Source organism: Pantherophis guttatus, chromosome 3 (assembly GCF_059756535.1).
Source record: "Pantherophis guttatus breed Tessera chromosome 3, ASM5975653v1, whole genome shotgun sequence".
In the NCBI taxonomy this organism is placed as follows: domain Eukaryota; kingdom Metazoa; phylum Chordata; class Lepidosauria; order Squamata; family Colubridae; genus Pantherophis; species Pantherophis guttatus.
The window spans coordinates 129,263,237-129,280,051 of record NC_142065.1 but is presented as its reverse complement, the minus strand read 5'-3'; the positions used below and the strand labels follow the sequence as shown (position 1 = coordinate 129,280,051).

At 35.8% G+C, this 16,815-nt stretch overlaps 1 protein-coding gene across 21 annotated transcripts in view; it reads left to right on the top strand.

Moving 5' to 3' along the window:
* CTNND2 (catenin delta 2) overlaps nucleotides 1-16,815 on the top strand; it is a 479,927-nt gene that overhangs the window by 250,554 nt on the left and 212,558 nt on the right. The gene's annotated exons all lie outside the window — the stretch shown is intronic.

Below are 16,815 nucleotides of genomic sequence, written 5' to 3'. Positions count from 1 at the left end.
TCAGAACAATATATTCCTTGAATGAATGCATGGTTTCTTATTTAGCTGGGGTTACATTCTCTGATGCATAGCGATGCTATCAAACAGATTTTTAGAATTATTTCTTGTTTCCAGTAATATTAATCTTGTTTGATAAGTGCTATGGTTCCCATTCCTTAGGAAACACCTGGCTGTTATTTAAAAAGAAACCCTTGCAATTGAAGAGCAGTTATTGATCTTGGTAATCAGATAACTAAACTGCGTTCTTTTCAGTGGGGAATTTTTGCTGTTGTAAAAACCACTTGAAAGATACTGCTGTAACACCAGCTGTCATGCTCATGTGTTCTTTCATCTGATTTATGTGGCTAAATGTGACATTTAAAAGAATTAGTTGGGAAGTGTTTTTTCTAATACCTGGAAGATATTCAAGTATCTCTCCTTTAAAAAAAAAAGGTAGTTAGCAATCTATTTTAGCATTGTGCTGCATTATTGAAAAATGAGGCAAAATTAAGAAACAGATTTGTTCTCTAATTGTATTTTTATAATATTCCACCCTTCAAAGAAAGGGACTGTAGGCTAGACTGAGAAATGAGGGGGAAATCCGGAAGAAATAATTGGCAAACACTTCCATAATTCTGTAAAAAAAACAAAAAGCCTTATGTATTCTATCACTAGGAATCAGTCTTGACTTAAGGAGAAGTCCATTTTTAATTATTTACTTGTTTGGATTGCTAATAATCTGCATTTGATGGTTCCAGTCAAGTGTCCAGTTCTTGAAAGGCCCGCATAATAAAAGATACATAAGATTATGAAAGATATAGAATGATCTGTGGGGTAGTTGCAGCCATGGTTATTACCAGAGAGTGGCAAATATTAAGTTGAGCAAATGGCATGTTGTTTCAATAGTACTAATACTTTCCTTTTCCAGAGAAGTGAAGAAAGTTGGAAAAAATGTGAATGTATGTTCAGTTTATGTCCTCTATAGCTTATAGATATAGGACTGTTCCTTGGTGGTATTTTTTATCTGAGGGTCCCTGCAGGCGCTACCTGCTGGATGTCTAAAAATAGTGTGATTTATCTTTTGTATCAAACTGTTGAATACTCATTTTGTCCCTGTTTAGCAAACAAAGGTATTGTTTGCTAAGTCTAGCAACTGATCCACTCAATAAATTACTGTTAGCTAACCTGAGGCCATAAGACTAATTTTCATGCAGCCTTTGAACTAATCTCAAAGCCAAATACAGAAAATTGGTTCAGGCCTTTGTTAAGAGCGGTGACCTTTTCTGCAGCCTGCAGCATGGAATGGAAGAAAACATAGTTTCAGAAAGAGAAAAAAGAGGTATCTGAGAAAAAGAGCATCTATATCTAATTTTGGCTCTGGACCCAGACCCTGCTTGCTTCCATCTCACGCAACAGACTACTATGAGGGGGCAGGAAAAAATGGCCTGTATTGACCGATAAGTGTCTTCTAGAGCAAGGGTCGCCAATCTTGGCAATTTTAAGCCTGGCAGGTTTCAACTCCCAGAATTCCCCAGCCAGCTTACAATCCATTAGCCCATATTAGACCATAAAAAGTCTTTTTGTGGTCCTTTTTGTGGTAATTAAACAAAAACAACAACCCTGAAGCTGTAATGGCAGATTTGGCTCATCACCTTTTTTTGGTTCCTATTCTGCACTTGGCCTCCCTTCTTCTTTCTATCTCCTCTTCTTCTGATGTTCCTTTTTTGGCCAATGGAAGGGATCTGGTATGTCTCTTTCTTGCCAGGCAGTTCCTTCTGGGATTGCAAGGCTGAAGAGAGATCAAAGCAACTGGCAATTTAGACAATACAGGTAGTCCTAGACTTAAAACAGTTCGTTTAGTGACTGTTTGAAGTTATAACAGCACTGAAAAAAGTGGTTTATGACTGTTTTTCATACTTGCAACCATTGCAGCATCCTCATAGTCATGTAATTAAAATTCAGATGCCTGGCAACTGATGCCTGTTTATGATAGTTGTAGTGTCCTGGGATCATGCGATCATCTTTTGTGACGACCCGGTAAGCAAAGTCAGTGAGGAGGCCAGGTTCACTTAACAACCATATTAGTAACTTAACAATTACAGTGATTCATTTAGCAACTGTGGCACGAAAGGTTGTAAAGTGGGGGGGGAACTCAACTATCTCACTTAGCAACAGAAATTTTGGGCTCAATTGTGGTTGTAAGCCAAGGATTATCTGTATTAAAAGCAGCAACATCATTTCTATATTTTCAAATTAGAAAAAGCATGTTAGAAAAATATGACCATTTTAACTATTCATTTGGCCTGTATTGTACATTCTGAATGCCATAGCAGAAGATATGGGCTAGATATATACTGCTTAAAAAAATAAAGGGAACACAAGCAGAAGACATCCAAGATTTGAATGAATGAAATAGCCTTATTAAATACTTTGTTCGTTACAGTAGTTTATACACTGCTCAAACAATTAAAGGAAACACGAACAAAGTATTTAATAAGGCTATTTCATTCATTCAGATCTTGGATGTCTTCTGCTTGTTTTCCCTTTATTTTTTTGAGCAGTGTATTTAAAAAATTATAAATGTTACTAAAGAAGTAAATAAGTGGCAAAGATTACATTAATACACAAAGTGGATAATATAAAAATGGTCCATGGATCATGAAAATAATTTCCTAAAGATGCTCATCTTATAAAAAAGAAAAATTAATTCCAGAGTAGATGATTATATAATTGAATCATCACCTGCATAGCAAGAACATGTGTTGTTGTGGTTTGGGGGTGGGAGGGATAGAGGAGTCTTCTAACTCAGCAGAGACATATGGGGAAAATGCAAATCAATAGTTTTTAAAACAACCCTGTTTGTCTTTGATAAGCAAGAGAAATTACAATTCAGTTTTGGCTCTTATCCCTGCTGAAAAGTTAGAGTGTGCTTGGAATCAGAAGATCTGAGTACTACTTATGCTTAAGTAGGCTGTTTAACTGTCTCTTCTGCTGTTTCTATCCACTGCATTGTATTTTGCTTTTTATTGGAAAGGGTTGAAAGTTTGTTTAGTGGGAGTAAATGTTATAGAGTGCATCTAAAGGGCCAGTTTTTGTGGACATATTTTGTTGAAGTTACTAATGAAAAACAAAATTTTAAGCATTGAATAAATTAGCTGTAGTCGCATATCTTTTTGTGTTTATTTAAAAAAAACCTTGAAAGCCTTTAGGAGTAAACAGTCCTTTTCACAGTGTTTGAGAAATAGCATTCTATTACTTCTCATCAGCTTTTTCACATGAATGGTTTCTTGGCTGGCTTATTTCTTGGAAAAATAATTGAGAAGGCCTCCTTCTACAGACTGGCGCCAATAAATACCCACAGTCTTTGTATAATTATGAATCTTTTCAGATTGGTAACTAGGACATTTTGACACATTATATGTTGAGTGAAAGAGCCTAAAGTTGACAATAGATGTTCTGAATGTATAAATCAATCAAGATTAACTGAAGCTTTCTTGAATAGTGAATGACAAACTGGAGTTTATTGCTCTTTGAAAAGGTGAAGCGCTCTTGTTGCTCTTTTTAATTTTTAATTCAATATGGTTTGATGATACCATTTGCTTATAATATTGATCTGAGTTTTTGCCACACATCCAGTTAATTTGATTCATAATTCCAACTTTACCTAATTCTTCGTTCAGTGTTTGAGTGCTAAAAAAAAAAGATGTAATCCATTCATGCTATCAGAACTAAGATGCAAAAATCTAGAAAACAAGTAGATGGAAGATAAAGATTTCTGTATCTTTTTCTTGCCCTCATTTAGCCTTTTGGCTTCTTTGCCATTCAAATCTGGTAGTCTTATCATTACATTAAACATTATGTTATTTCCTACATTTTATTACTTATTTCCTATATAATATTTAACACAGTACGTAATTCTATAGTGTGGGTAAATTGGAAGAGAAAATAATAGTAACCATAAACATAACTTTTTTCAAAATAGAAAAAAATAGACTTCGTTCGTTTGATTTCTGTTGTCGAAAGTGGGGTTTTTTGCTTTATATATTGTACATGCTAGAAGTTCAAGTCTTGTTCATGATAGATTATGACATCTCAGGAGAGGAAAACTGAACAAGTCTTTTGTTTTTTGTTTCTTAGTACTTTTTAAAAATTCCACTGACTAATGAACTCTTGAATCAAAGGATGTCTTTGTTACATATAAAACACTGCCAAATCTCTTCAATTAAACTCTTTGGAATCATGGTACTAGAACTGGCAGGATCGGGGATATATTTAAAAGAAGTATTGTAAGAAATATTATTTTGCCTTCTTACAAATAGAAACAGGAGTTTTCACCATTCACCTTTAAAAAGTGATACAATAATGTTGCTCGTCATGTGAAAAATTAGATCCTCTGTTCCCTGCCCTGAAGGCAGTGATACAGTTTAGCATTCAGTAACTGCTAACTTTTTAAACACTGAGTAATCATAGCTGGCCCTTAACTCTGAGCATCTTATCTTTCTGGCATTCCGTTTAGTTCCATTTAATGCTTGTGTAAGTAATGGCTATGAGTATAATTTCACAGGTATGCCTCTTTGAAAATGCTACCTGATAAGAAATGTATGCTGTTGTGTGTAGATCTCTTTAGGCCACTCTGATGTGGAAGAATTAGCCTTTTGTCACACTTTCCCCATAGCTGTTTAAAACAGAGAGCATGTTTAGGTTTTGCATTTGTAATCTGTGTATACCGTCTTTTTTAAAAAAATAATAATAATAATTTTGTTCATTTATCAGAACATAAAATATAAAGGAAAATGAAAACGATGAGAAACCAGGAGGAGGAAAAAGAGAAGAAGAGATATGGAGATGTGGGGATGTGGGGGAAAGGAAAAAAAAGACATTCCAACTCTTTTTAGCATAGTAGAAAATAATAACAAAAAGTCTCAACTTTTTATACACAATAGTATATATACTACCCATTTCTATAACAACATAATGTGTATATATGTTCTGTGGATGTTGGGAACTCACAGTGGATGTTGGATTTCATGATGAGACCCTCATCAGTATAAAAAAAAAGGTATGGTATTTAGTTGCAAATATTGTATTCGTATTTATTTCTGTGATGATGAGTTTATTTGCAGTCCTATCTCTCCCCAAGGATATCTACCCATTGTACTAGTTCTGATAAGGTGGGGGCACTTTGAATATTCCTTCCTTCAAATATTGCCATTTAATGGGACCTAGGTAGCATTAAACACTCTTCCCCCCTGGTAGGCAAGCCACAAAAAGTTGGCTTTACCCATAGGCATTAGGGTAGTGTGAGGCTGGAACCCAATAAGGTTTTCTTATGAAAGGGTTGCATGGCAGTTTGGGGATGCTTTCCTGTTTTAAATTTTATATATAGAGAGATTTATAGTTATTTGTGAGTGGCCTGTTATGTTGCATAAGATGGATGGCTATATAAATGCAATTTAATAATTGCACACACAAAAATAAATATACTGTTCATGGGATCTAAAACCATGATATATTGAATAAGGAATGTTAGGTCTATGATCCATCCCCTTTCCTCAGATGCGAGTTTTGATATCTTAGTTTCATAAACCAGTTTTCTATTTTATCTACAACAAGTAATAGGGTTTAATGTCATGTTTACTGATTGGTTTCTAATTTTGCTTGGTAAGCTAACATTAAACTTCAGTCCTTTCTCTGTAGCAAAATGGAAAATTGGTTTATAGCAGAGGATGGCATTTCTATGATCTCAAACTAATACAGGTAGTCCTTGACTTACAACAGTTCATTTAGTGACCGTCCAAAGTTCAACGGCACTGAAAAAAGTGACTGATGACCATTTTTCACACTTGCAACCGTTGCAACATCCCAGTGGTCATGCGATCAAAATTCAGATGCTTGGCAACTGACTCATATCTAGGATGGTTGGAGTGTCCTAGGGTTGTGTGATCAGCTTTTGCAAACTTCTGATGAGCAAAGTCAATGGGGAATCCAGATTCACTTAACAACTGTGGCAAGAAAAGTTGTAAAATAGGGCAAAACTCACTTAAGAAATGTTTCACTTAGCAACATAAATTTTGAGCTCAGTTATGGTCATAACTCGAAGACTAATCCCCCCCCAACACGTCTCTTCTTCTGTTGGTTGCAATGTTTGATGCTGACCTAAAACAGTTATCAGAATAGATTTGAAATATATATGTAGTTTTAAAAAGCAAAACAAAACTGTAAATATGAAACCAGGAAACTGGAAATCATTATATTTCTTGAAATAAATATTTCATGTGATCTGAGCAAGGGCTAGCTTTTAAGATATTTGTTTGATATTCCTGGGTTATATTTTTAGTGCTGAAACTGCTGTCAGCTGGATAAAATATGGTATATGGTTTGGCTTTAAAATATGCATTATCTCAGTTTTACTGTCCTGTAAATAAGCTCTTTGTTGTCTTTCCTATTATCATTTTGGGACTCATTTTTACAAGTTTGTGAATGCTGTTTGTTTTGAAAATGAACTAGATTTAATGCCTCATACTTTATAACATTACTTGCCTGGTTTCTTGGTCAAGATTTATTTGGATTTTGTTTACACAGAGGAAAGTTTTTGTTTTCTTCTTTCTTTGCAATGTAGGACTTGGATGTTTTCTTTCATCCCCACACAAGTTCAAAGAAATCTTGGTCATGTCTGGTACAAGAGCTGGTTTCATAAAATTGTTAATTGTGGTACTGCCCATTTTCACATGTTTTTTCTTTTGTCTCTAAACCTCAGGTAGATTCAATATTGCATAATTTAAGATTATCTGTCACAAGGAAAATATATTCTGAATTTTGTTCAGTGGATTTGTACCAATGGATTAATTATACTTGGCTGAATATGAACTTTTCTAGAAAGTTTTCAAATACAACCAGTCTGCTTTGAAGGGACTCAAAAAGTTAATATATGCATGTTGATAATGTCATGGCTTGTACCTTATTTATTTTAACAAGTGTATTTGTTAAATCTTTTGGAGAGCTATTTGGAAATGTAATTGCACTCCCACTATACACAAACACATCTAATAAAAAAAACTGCCTTAAATTTGAATGAAATTTAGATTTCAAGAAATAGTTAAGTAGTTTGTCTCAATTATTGAAGACATATTTGTCAGAGAAAAGATGACTTGGTTGGATAGTCTGTCACATAAGAGTTTAATTGAAAATGTGCTTAATATTAAGGAACAATTGCACATGTCTTCTGTAAAGTAAATGAATATTCTAATACTTTATATTGCAAACTGGGGAAGAATGCTAAAGTGTATTCACATTGAGTGAGGCAGGCTATAAATTTCCTTGAATTTCCATCATACAGTATCTGTCAAGCAAAGAGGCAGATACTTAGTGGAGGAAGAGTCCAGTTGTAGACTATCTGGTTACCTGGAGCAAGACACTGACAACTTGTTCAACAATTATCAGTATTACAAAATTTGTTGCTATAGTTAATGCTTGGTTACTAGATGAAGACCGTCCTTTCATAATGAGGAGTAAGACATAGGCAAATCTAATTGTTGGGCTTCTCATCGATCCGGAACTCTGTTATTGCTACAGAAGCCTTCAGGAAAATCTTGCCAGCTGCAGCAGAAGAAATGGGTCGAAGTCTGTGAAGCCTGGCTGCAACTATCCAAAGGTAAGTAGTAGGGCAGCTCCACCACTCTCCATCCCCATACTAGCTTAATTTTTACCCATGCACCCTGGAGTGACTGATGTCTTAATTAGGGCTTATATTGGGCGCATGTGTAAAAATCAAGCTAGGACTTACTTTCTGAGTAGGTCATATTTTCAGGGAAACATGGTATATATAATTAACGCTCAAGACAACTCATTTTGTAAACTCTCACAGATACATCTAGGGCATATTAGTTTCTTTATTGCAGATCAGAATGAAGTTAGATATGTATCAATATTCTGCCTATATGTTATATGGATATCAAAGTATATGGATAAGTATTTGTCCCAGAGTTTAAATTCTTAAGTCTTTTCCTCTTATTTTTTCAAGTCAATGGAAATCTGATCATTCTTTTTATGAGCCTGAGATTGGGACTGGCAGTTGTTCAGTATTTCTATATCAAGGATGCACAACTCCCAGGCTGCGGTCCTCTGTTGGGCTACGCCCATTTGGAACTGGGCCACAGAAGTAGTGGGCAAGCACACATGCAGCTGCATTTGTGATAGCGATCCCCTCTCCCTCCCACCCTGCCACCACTGCTGTTTCCACCAGTCTGCCAAGCCGGAAAGGTTGGGGAACTCTCTTCTATATGATATGTTCTGTATGATTCTATATAATAGACCTAGGAACAAATGATACTTGCCGTACCAGCTATAATGGGCTGTGAGAATAACCTTGCAGAAGAGAAGGCAGAGTCACAGCCAAGGGAATGTTTGGATAAGAGCAGGAATACAATTTGAGAAAGCATCTCAGATTGTCCCTTGTTCTCTTTAGTATGAAGGCAGGAAAGGGGAAGCACGCTCAGAATTGCAAGATTCTTTAACTATAACCCTATAATAAAAGCAGTTTTAATATTCATGACTTTGGTGCTGGATTCTGGTCCCCCAAGAAAGACTGATACCAGCTCTGTTCTAACATTATCTGTACCATTTTTCCCCTCATGTAGAATATATAGGCACTCTGTTGACTGAAACTATTTTATTGGGTGCTAACAGAGTTCATACATAAACACACATTTATCAATGGAATCTTCTTGCATGAAATATTACATTTCTCTGAGGAGTCCTGGTGGTGCTGTGGTTAAAGTGAGTATTGCAGGCAAACTCTGCCCACAGCCTGGAGTTTGATCCTGATGGGACTCAAGCTTGACTCAGCCATCCATACTTCCAAGGTAAAATGAGGAGCCAGATTGTTGTGGGCAATATGCAAATAATTCTTCTACCTTGTAAATCTCCCAGAGACAGTTGTAAGGCGCTATAGGACAGTATATGTCTAACTGCTGTTGCTATTTGCAGATTTAATGCTTTGATATTCCCTTGTGTTATTTACTAGCTTCTCTCCATTTTATGAGAAAAGTATATGGTGTATGATTGTTTTTTTAAAAAAAACAAAATATAAAGTTGGTTTCAGATTAGAGTAACAACTATGCAGGACAACCTGCAGTTTAATTTGCATATATAGTATTAACTTTTGGATCAAACTAATATATTTATGAATTGGGAAACATTTTCCCTGCTTAAAATATTACTTTATTTAATTAATGTTAGTTCTAGATAAATCTTCATTTCATTACATGGGTATGGAATTATTGTTATCTTTTACCTCTGTTAAAAACCCCATTTAACATCTGCCCATAAAATAACATGTCAGCTGGAGGATTACACATCTTATTCCTGCATCACTAGAGCTATTATCTTGCTGCAAAAAAGGATAGCAGTTTATATTCTTCCTTTCAGGATACTCTGAAATGAACATATTCCCTACTTTTAGAAACTCTTTAACACCAAGCTGCCCTCTATATTAAGCAGAATAAAGTTTGACCGTAAATTATATGTATCTGTTTTATTAAGTTCAGTAAAATTTAACTGTTGTTGGTAAACATGAAAGGAAATCACATTGTCTTCCTGCATAGAGTTATCTGTGCTATGTTATCATATAGCTTTTCTGAAGGCTGGATAGTATGGGGGTAAGCAGTTCTGGGATTCTTCCCCTACTTTATTTATTTGGCTGCCCATCTAACCCAGTGATTCTGTGTGATATACAATAAAATCAAGAATTAAAACATTTTCAAAGCCCATTAAAACAATAAGCATGGATGAATTAAGACCACGAGAGGGAAGATGTTTACATATGGTATAATCAGCATGCAGGCTCTCTGTTATCAGGGAGCCCCCAGGCTTGCAGGGAGAAAAAACACATTTTGAGAGCTTTCCCAAAGGCCAGAAGGCTTGGGGTTAATTTTATCTCCAAAGGGTGGATGCCACAGCAGAAAAGGCTCATCTGCTACGTCCTATGTGTTACTGAATTCATTTGAACTGCCATTGGCTAACGTCTCTCTGCTTGTAGTTTTGTGGAAGCAGTGAGTGATTTTTGAAAATTAATATGTGCACTGAGAAGCTTTGGTACTGTTGAAGTTGAGAGCATACTGAAACTCTTGCTGCCCCTGCTGTCTGATTATTATTTTATAATTTGCAATCAAAGGCCTTAATCTTGGTCCTATGCAAACATTTCTGCCATTTTATACAGATAACCCACTTTATATATTTGTTACTTGTGACAGAATTGAAAAAAGGCACGATGAAGTTGGAAGTACTATGAAAAATACAAAATGTAATACATATCAGTTTAACAATTTACCAAAGATCTGCTACTAAATTCTCAGCATTTAAAGAAATCCTAAGCTTGTTCCGTGACATGTTATGAATAAACACTCAATCACAGATCTTTTTCTGGTTACATTTACTAATATTGTTTTATCTTTTGTATAGAAATATATCTTTTTTCTGTACATCGTATAATTTGCTTTAATATAACCACCATTTTTTAAATAAATGTGTACAATTGAAATGACATATGACCAGTGAGATCATATGGATAGGGTGATAATATGCCAACACACACACATATATATTTATAAAACACTGCCCCCAGAAAGTAATTCTGTCATTCCCACATATTTTCAAAGGGAGTATTAGAGCTTTACCATGCCTTGCAATCACGTTTGCAGTTACTAACAATCCACACATTTTGCTAAGCCTAGAACAATATTTTTTCCAATTTATGTAAGAGTAATTAAAATCAGGCCTCACTACAACAATTTTATCTATAGATGTCTTTCTGATTTTATTCCTTATCCTATCATGGAACAGTAGCTTATATGGAATTGATGGGGTTTTCTTTTGTTTTGCTTTGGGTGGGGGGGGGATGTAGAATCTGCCATTAGTTTATTTTTCTTTTGTATAAAGGTTTTTCTTCTCCCTACATTACTTTTCCATTTCATTAGTTTTCTTGTATGTCTACTATGCCTTTTAAAACTAAGCATTCTACTTAACATATGGAATACAGTTGATTTGTTCTACCGTAATACAATTTATTGTACTCCTATTTATGCCTCATGAAATTACTGTTTTTATGTTGTGGGATATTAAGGGATTTGAAGAGCCCAAGGAAGTGCCTTGAGTTTTGGAGAGGCATAAGGTGCCCTTTAAAACAACTAAATTGCCAAATTGGGGGGCTTTTTGTCATATAAGTTAGGCGTTAGCTTTAGTATGTTCATGGATAGCTGGTTTTTGGCCCTGTTTTAGGGGTCCAAAAAGAGCCTGGTAAAGCTTTGTAGGGCGACTGTGAAGATTTTCTAGGCACTGGACTGGCCCATAGTTGGACTCCAGTCATGTTTTAGATCCATGCCTCTTCTGATTGGTTAAGGCCTCCCAGAAGGTTGCATGCAGTTGTATCTAAACAATGGCTAATGCCGCCTTGTGGATGGGGGTAGTTCCAGCTGCCTTGAAGGAAGCAGTAGTGTTCCTGCTTCCCAAGAGGCCATTAATAGACAGTCTTGAACAACTTTTAACTCCATTTCCAACCTATCCTTTCTAGGGAAAATTGTTGCGGGACTACTAAGTGATCCGTTTCTGAGGGTCCTGGATGAAGCAGAAGACTGAACCCTTTTCAGTCAGGGTTCATTCTGGGAAATCTCATTCATATTCTAATTGTGGACAGGAGGCCATTTGGCAAATGTAAGCCCCCTCTCCCCCCCCCCCAAAAAAAAAAAATAGGAGAATGAGCAAGCATTGGGGAAATAAAACTCAGTGAGCAATGTCTGCTTGGGTACTTGTTGCTCCAGGGTATTTTGTTCCCAGACTTGGCTTGAAGAACAGTAAGTATTGTGATCCATCTCCCTTTCCAGACTTCTTGTCCACCAAAAGTGTCAAGTTTTGAATGTTTGTATCACCTTTGGGACAGGTCAAAGCTTGTCCTGTTTGTGGTGTTTTTTACTAGAGTGCTTTCAAATTTGATGCCGAACTTTTACTAGAGAAGATCTTAGCATTCATAAAGACCTGGTATGCATGCTTGAGGCCATGTAGTCTAGTGTGGCTCAGAATTTCATAGATGCCATGGAATTTTTTCACAAAAAAGAGTGATCATACCCTGGATATGCTTTTTTCATTTGTATAGGGAAGTAAAGATCTAAAAATGGGGATCTAATGTATAGTCACAGAAAGAAAAGTTCTTGAGCTCATGGTTAAAAGTTAAATAAATGTAGCAGATTATCTTTTTTATGGTATCTAAATTAGTCATTTTGACCATACATTGTATTACCTGTTTATAGATAGCCATTCATACCAAGGCTGCAAGAGAATATTTATAATTTTAATTCTGTCTACTAATAAAATGTGTTTAATCCTTTCTTGAGGTAACAAAATATGACAGTTTTCTGTGTACATATCCAGAAAGACTTGTTGCAGAGAATGCAGCATTCTCTGAATTATAAACTAGGGATATAAAGTAATACTGTGAACATTTTGAACTGGATATTGTTTAGTTGCTGCTACAGGCAGAAAATATAACTTTTGGGAGAACAAAAATCTAATTAATTCTAACAAATTGATTCAATCTTCTATTTTAATCCCCTCTTGTTCATATTAATCCTTTAGCTAAATTTGGTTCTTTTCATGTGCAGTGTTTCTAAGTGACAATATGTAGATATTGAGAGAAATATACAAAGACCGGTTCTTGATTAAGTTTTCTGATTCTAATAGTCATAAAACTATTTTTTAAATTCAAGGATAATTGGCTCATCACTAGTTTCAAATCATAAACACTTTTTATCATGTAAATAATGTAAATATGGAGAAATCCAATTGACTGATGAATTATTTGTAATTGCAGTTGAATCTCTAATGGAAATGTAACATTTCCAAGTGCCTTGAAACAAGATGGGGTAGGACCTATATTCTAGAAAAAAAAAATGCAATGTTGAAAAAATGTGAAATGTAAATTTTTCCTAATTTTTATAACCTTACAGATATTCTGATCTTTTATGAATAATGCCATCTTTAAATTTGGTTTGCTTATAAAATCACTGGTCAGTCTAGAACAAACCTGTACAACATGCATTCCACCAGTATTTTTTTAAAAAAAATACTTGCTGCCACCAAGAAGGATTTGCTGGTACTGCTGCCCCAAAAGATGCCCTGGCAAGTGTTTTCAATGCCTCTAGGCCTCACTGCCACCATCAACTCCAACACTGCCTCTGCTCCACTGGCTGCTGAATATTTGATTGGCTTTCAATTATTTATAATTGATCAATGTGATGGTTTCTATAAGTTGTGCAGGCCTGCTGTAGAAAATGACTTTTACTAAGATCTGGCTAGAGAAAGTACAGCTGTTTTTGCCATCTTCAAGGCATGGGTGGGTGGCATTCTTTCTAGAGGCTTTAAATCATTGTTTAATCATTTACAAAGAAACTTTCATTCGTGAGATCTAATCTGCAGTTCACACACAATCTGTAGTTCAAACAGCTAGATCTTCTGTAAGCCCTTTTCTGGACTCCAGAACCTTAGTAGGAGGAGTGTACAAGTGCATGATTCAGATCAACTGGCAATGCATCCAGACCTACATTTCACCCTAGTTATTCCTTCTCCCCCTCAATATCTTTGTTTTCTTCATCTACTAGGACTTGGTTTGGTGGGCACCATGGTGTCCTTCATTTTAGAAGTCTGAAGTTTGTGTAAGTTTGTATAATACTGTTCTGTCTCTCCTGGTAGATTTCTTGATAGTTAGAATGGTATAGTACATGGGTATCAAACTCAATTTCATTGAGAGCCACAGCAGGGTTGTGTTTGAACATGGGGGGGCTAAGTGGACATGGCCAGGATGGGTGTGGCCAGCTCAACATCCTGCAGCCTATGTGTGGCCCTCCCGAGCTCTGTTTTCTCTGGCAGAGGGCTGCAGGAGGCCATTGCAGCTGAAAACGGAGCTTGGAAGGGCTGTGCGTAGCTCTCCCGAGCTTCATTTTCGCTGGCAGAGGCACCGCGGGCCAGTCCTTTGTTGTTTCCAAGGTGGCACCATGGGCCAGATCTAAGCACCCCGTGGACTGGATCTAGCCTAAGGGCCTTGTGTTTGACACTCTTGGTATAGTAGCTCTAGGCTACTATAATATAGTATAGTAGCTCTGGGCTACTATTGTGTAGTAGCTCTCTCCAAATCATCCTTTCTCTGCTAGGCTCATTTAAATTTCCTGGCTTCCAAAATATTTTCAAACTGCAAGATTATTTGTCCGTACATGATCAATACCAACATATTCCCATTACTGCAGGCAGCTTTCTCAGTTTGTAAACTGACTGTCCTTACAAATCTGTGAGGTTTTTCTGTCAGAAAAGTTGATGATGTAGTACAGGCCTGTCAAACTGGTGGCCCCTGGGCCGGATACAGCCTGTGCAGGCCACACCCACTCCGGCTCTGCAAAGGCAAAAATCATCCTGATACATCACAATCTGGCCCGTGATGCAATTGGGTTTGACACCCCTGTTGTAGTACAATAACGTTAAGAATAGAAAGCAGTATCCTCCAATTCAGAAATATACTATTTAATAGCATATTGTACTACTCTTTTTGGCTGTTAAAGATTTAAAAGAAATCATCCTTTCTTAGAAATCTTACTGTACTAAGATAAAAAAAGTTTATTCTTTATTAAAGAGAGACCAGAATACAACATAATTTTATTTATTTACATATTTATATAGCTGGTCATTTTACATACTGACTTTAAGTGGCTTCCAATAAAAATAGATAAAATGCATACAAAACAAAAAAATTCCAACACATAGCAGCCAAGCATGAAACACAACTACCGATGTAACTAGGAGACAGACTCAATCACATTCGTTTCTGTTTCTGCTTTTCATTTTTCTTTACTGACATCTAGAACATTCTTTTCTTTCTGCTTGTCTTTCTGATTTTTTGAAAAAGAAATACTGGGAATTCAAGCTTGAATTATTATTGCCTGGTAAGCTTTGAAAAATACTTCTGTTCCAAACCATTTTTTTAAAGTAGGAAATTGTCATAGTGTACCTCCCAGACCACATCTGTTGCTGTCACCTGACATTGTTGCCTGGAAACTTTGTGCCATCACTGTTGGATTTAGTTTCAAATTAGTATCTAACATGGTAATTTACACTGTACAGGCACTTATTGTGTCCATTGGCTGGTATAGTTACTTTTTAAAACCTTTTTTTTTCCTAGAAATCATTTCAAAAACTTGATGAAAACATTAAATTGCTTCTTGGTAATGTAGAGTTCATTTTTATTTAATCTTTATTGTTTTATAACAATTACTGATCTGCTTGGTGGCTGAAAGTTGCTGACTCTTTTATCACTTAAATATAGCTCTGTATTTTTTTTTTAATGGAGGAATAATTTTTACATTAGTATCTTTGAATCTTATATTTTTAATCCATTCACATTCCACCATACACACCACCTGTTCTTTAATTTATTTTTTGGTAATGAGGTTTCAGAAGCATGCCTCCAAATATAATGATAACAGTTGCAAAACTAAGGAAGACAGTGGCCAAAGGGGGGTGGGGAGAAACCGCATAAAATGTGTTGTTGGTTTTGTGATAGTTTTCCTTGATTTGTTCCATAGCAAAACATAAAAGCATTAAAAGTCGTTTGGAATTCTTATGTGTTTCTTATGTGAATTCTTAAGTACAGAAGAAACCTTTTCAATCTGGGAGTAGGGCACATTGTGGTTATGCTTTAAATGGTTTTTGGTTGGTTAAGCATCAGGTGACAGAATTATCATTTGTGGAGAAAACCAGATTTGAAAAAATAGTAAGATTTATTACTGAAAATTTAAAATATTTTGCACTTTGGAAATTTATGATTTGTTTTGTTTGGGGTTTATTTCTGCAATAACACCTTTGTTCCTGTCTTTTTCAAATTGCTGGGATCTGTCTTCTCTTGGTTCCAAAGCTTGTTTTTAATCTTTCCTACAGATAAATAGGTGAAAATGTTCACATTTTGCTGCTATGAAAACACATCTCTAAGGACTATTGTTAAATCTTGTTAGAAGCTATTTTAGCAGAGGTGCTAACCACTTCCTCTCATTTCTGCTGTCTTTCAAGATGGCTTGTTTACCTGTTTGTTCTAAGCACTGCATGGAGAGTTAAACAATTGAGCAGTTCCTTCCTCCCACTGCTGATCATTGGGTCTCCTTTTGGGATCCCAAAAGAAGAGCATTTCCTGGAGGAAATAAACGCCAGCTGTTGTTTGTCTCTCACATCAGCAGAGCATTTCAAATTCCAGAAAACCTCAAGCCCCAGAAAAATTTCAGGACCCCTACTGTTTCTTATTAATAACAATAATAGGGAAGGTTTTCTTAACTACTAACATATTCATTTTGGTTACAGTGAATAATTTATGAATCCTGTAGCAATTACAACCAGATAGAGTGTTGATAATTTAGAGTGACAACCAAAATAAAAGTGATATTATTACATAGCCACCTGGTGGGGATCGTGGCCTCCCTTCATAGCTGCAGCTGTGGCACTGAGATGAAACAGTAAAAAAAGTCAGAATAATTCTTTGATTATTTGGAGCCATCCTGTTCATCAAAGAAGTTTCATGTGTAAATTTTATAAAGCTTTAAAACAGAATTAAGGGGGGTGGGGGATAGCGTCTTATTTCAAAGAATGCTAGCAAATGGGGTACAATGGCAAGTGAAATACATTAGCCCCAGCTTGTATATCTGAAGCAAATCAGACAATGGAGCATAATCTAAAATAGCAATTTGGATTTTTATTTTTATTTTTTGCTACAACAGTGGTTGCTCTTCTGTTTTTTCATCAAAAGATGACATATTT